This window comes from Octodon degus, unplaced genomic scaffold (genome assembly GCF_000260255.1).
Source record: "Octodon degus isolate 3935 unplaced genomic scaffold, OctDeg1.0 scaffold00060, whole genome shotgun sequence".
Taxonomy (NCBI): Eukaryota; Metazoa; Chordata; class Mammalia; order Rodentia; family Octodontidae; genus Octodon; species Octodon degus.
The window spans coordinates 5,864,342-5,868,267 of NW_004524636.1; positions in this window are offsets into that span (position 1 = coordinate 5,864,342).

The window sequence follows — 3,926 nt, forward strand, 5'->3', positions numbered from 1 at the left end:
TTTTTTTTTGTTGTTGTTTGTTTGTTTTTGGTTTTTTGGTTTTTAATCGCCAAAGCCTAATGAACAGGGAAGAGTGTCATGCTTATGCATGAGTCACAATTTAGTCAAATAAAAAAGTTTTGGTCATTTGGTACTTTTTCTCTTTACCTTTTTTTTTTTTAATTATTATTTGACCAGTCACTGAAGACCCTTACTTTGTTCTGCGGGATATCAAACCCAGAACCTGTGTGTGCTGGGCAAGTGTTGTCCAGGTGAGCTGTGAGCTGTGCCTGAGGCCCCAGCACTGCAGACCTGTGGGGAGCACTTCCACTGGATTGTTGCTGCGCAATAGCCGCGGGGTTTTAAAAAAGAATTAAATGTGCCTTCCTGTCAGATCAATCTTGTGTTGCTTTCCTGTGACATTTTAAGATGGGTCAGACTCATAGGTTGAGTCTAATGAATTTGTTGCATTGTTACCATCAGAGTCCACTACTCCATCTCAGCATGCTGTTGGTGGTAGTTGAAGCTGTTCTGGAGATGAGTGGCAAAATAGATAAAGCCTAAATCCATGAGCACTGCTAGACCCAGTAAGCTGCTGCTTTGACTCTGTCAGGAAGTAATGAGTCTTGCTGAAAACTTACTGATGAGGGCACAGTGTCAGACCAAAAAATTGCAGATGATAAAAATGAACAGTTGAAAAATGGTTAAAGAAGGGGTCATATATGATATAGTAGAACATAATGCATATATTTAAAGATAATATTTTCCAAGAATACTTAGAAACATTTTATCTTACTTTTCTTGTTGCTGAGACAAAATACCCAACACCCACAGTTAGAAGAGGAAAGGTTTATTTGGCTCTCAGTGGGTACAGGTTCTGTCCATGGCAGGCAGAGGCTCCAAGTGAGCTTGGCAGCTTCTTTTTTGTATTTACTGACAGCTTCTTTTTTTGTATTTTCCTGACAGACCCTGTAGACCCTGACTGAAGCCAGACATAGTGGCGCAAGTGTGCAATCCCAGCACTGGGGAGGCTGTAAACAGGCAGATCACTACAAGTCCGATCTAGTAGTGAGACCCAGAACACCCTGCAGACCTTTCCCTACAATACAAATGCTATTGTACAGAGTACGCTTGTCAGACTCCTAGTGATCCTCCTGTTTTCAGCCTCCTCAGCACTGGGATTGCACACTTGTGCCACTATGTCTGGTTTCAGTCACCAGCTCAGCACACCCTGGGTGGTGGGTGGACATGGGGCATGGCAGGAGGGACCGGGCATCAAACCCTAGTCCCTGAGCTTGCCTAAGTAGGTGTTTAGACCACTTAGCTTTCTCACTGGCCCTTACAAATTTCTTTTTATGTTGGGCCAAAGTTCTTACTTTCTAAATGTGGGAGGGATAAAATGCCATCCAAGTTTTCTTCCAGAAGAAGAAATGATAGATTCTGAAGGTCACTAACATGGGGCTTCGTCTTCCGTATCAAAAGCCTGGTGGTGCCTGGGCTGACTCTGGGAGGGCTTTGCTTCAGGCAGACCCCTGGGTCTTCTCCAGAAACAGCTATCTACACACAGCCCATTTGTTGGCTGCAAACCATCTGATCAATATTAGATTCCTGGGGGGTAAAGAATTCACATGCTATTTAAACAGCATGACCCCTTAAGGTCAAAACAGAACATGGATTCTCATCTCTCTGCTCAACCCATCTGAAAAATATTAGGAAATTAAGCAGGTGGGTAACATGTGAGTTTTCTTCACAATGGAATTTCCTACTCTTTTTTGGTTTAGACTGCCAACAGCATTTTTGCAATTAATTTAATATTAGATGGACACGAAGAAGCATACTTTTCATCTCTGCAGGAGACAAGATAATTGGGGACAGATTATTCTTTCTTTCTAAATTGGTGATTTTTTTCATGTCTTACATCAGTATTTTTCTTGTAATATATTGACAGAAAGGAAGAAGTGTGTGCGTATTCATCTTGGTCTTTTAAACCTGGCACTTCCTCACAGGTGGTTCAAAGTATGATTATTAGAGTTTTGAATGTAATTATTACCCAGTGGAGTGACAGCTGTTAAAGTGTCTATAAGAATTATTTTTAAGGCATGTAAAAGAAAAAGACAGAATATAATCATAGACATGAATAGAATGGTTAGTGTCTCTGTCACTAGGTAAAAATTGGGTGAGCTAATTGCATTCCTTCCATTTAATTCTCTTTGTGGTTTAAGATAAATAAATCCTATTCAAACAACAACAAACCTAGCAAAGTTTTAACAAAAAAAAATCATTCTTCCATCAAAATATGAAAAATTTTCTTTTACCTTATTTGATATTCTCAGATATTTGTAAAATTTCATTTGAGTATCTCTATCAAAGAAAGACTCACGGTAGAAATTTAACTTTACTATAAAATCATGTATGATCGACTTGAATTTTCATGAGTGTGGAATGGTACCTTCACAAGCATGGAATAAACTGCACAGATAATGTATTGTTAGGGAGAGTTCTACAGGGTGTTCCAGATCTCATTACTAGATTGGACTCTTAGTGATCCACCTGTTTACAGCTTCCCAAGAGCTGGGATTACAGGCACGCATCACCAGGGTCTCAACTGTGGTCTCAGTGTGCCCTGGGGGTGGGGCCAGCACTGCAGGCCTGGGGATCTAAGCCCTGGCCCCTGCATCTCCTTGTAGGTGCTTTAATCTGGTGAGCTATTTGGCCATCCTTCAAGTGTTTATTCCTAAGGCACACTCTTTGTACTTTCTTGCCTGAGGAGGTACCTCAGCAGCACAGCACCTGCCAGGCAAACCTGAGGTCTATTCCCAGCACCTACAAAATTCATCTGTACTTCCTGTACATGAACTCTTCCAACTTTCAACAGGAAAAATATCTTTTATTATAAACCTTCTTGAAGCTTTTCCTGTTATTAATGAGTTTATAGCTGAGTCCTCATATTTTGGGCTGTGATTTTAATACCTTCACTTGTTTTATGAGTAGACTAAATGTAATGTCAAAATTTTACTCCTTAATCTTTCCTGATTCATTCACCTCTGAGGTAATGAGTGCCTTTATTAATTAAGGAGTTGCTTGAGAGACGGAGGGGGAAAAGAAACAAAGAAAATGTCTACATTTCTTTACCCCTCCCTTGCTCCTCTATGCAACTCAATTCCCATTAATTTCATCTCCAGTTTTTTTTTTAGGGTGTACACATTTTTTAAATCACCATTTCTATTGCTCTAGACTACTTCCAAATTTCTAGATTCTGTAGAAAACATTCTTGTTTGTAGAGTAACCTACAGAAATTCTTCCCCTGTCATCTTCTCCAATATATTCTCCAGAGGTAACATTCAAAGTAACCTTTCTAACACCTGACATGAACACCTACTGCTCCACTTCTTCAAAGTCCACAGTGGCTTTTAAGAAATACCCATATTTCCTGCCTTGGACACCCTCCACTCTTTCCAAGTTCAACAGAGTTAGCCTGCTTTCACTTCTTCACGATGTCCAGCCATTTCATACCTGTTCTCTCGCTCTGGATCATCTTTTCTCTGATTTCAGCACTAACTCTTCAACTCCACTTTTTTTGCTTCCATGCTAATGCTTTCCAAAGAGTTTTGCAGGCTCACCTAACATTAATACTCATACAAACCAGTCTTTGCATTTTTATTTGAATACATTCTACCACATTGCACATGAGGTAGTTGCTGCAGAAGTCTTACCATATCCAATGACTGGAACCAGCAATTGATTGGATAAACGCAATCACAATGAAATGGCAAAGCATAGAATTAGTAAGAGTGCATAAATAAACCAACATTTCATTTTAATTTAAAACATAAGCACGTGCCTTCCTTTGCTTACCTTTTGGCATAATGTCAAGGCCTTTAAATATGGAGTTGAATGATTGAAGTTAAGTCTTCATCTTTCTTGTAATATCCTAACTCAGGCTGCTT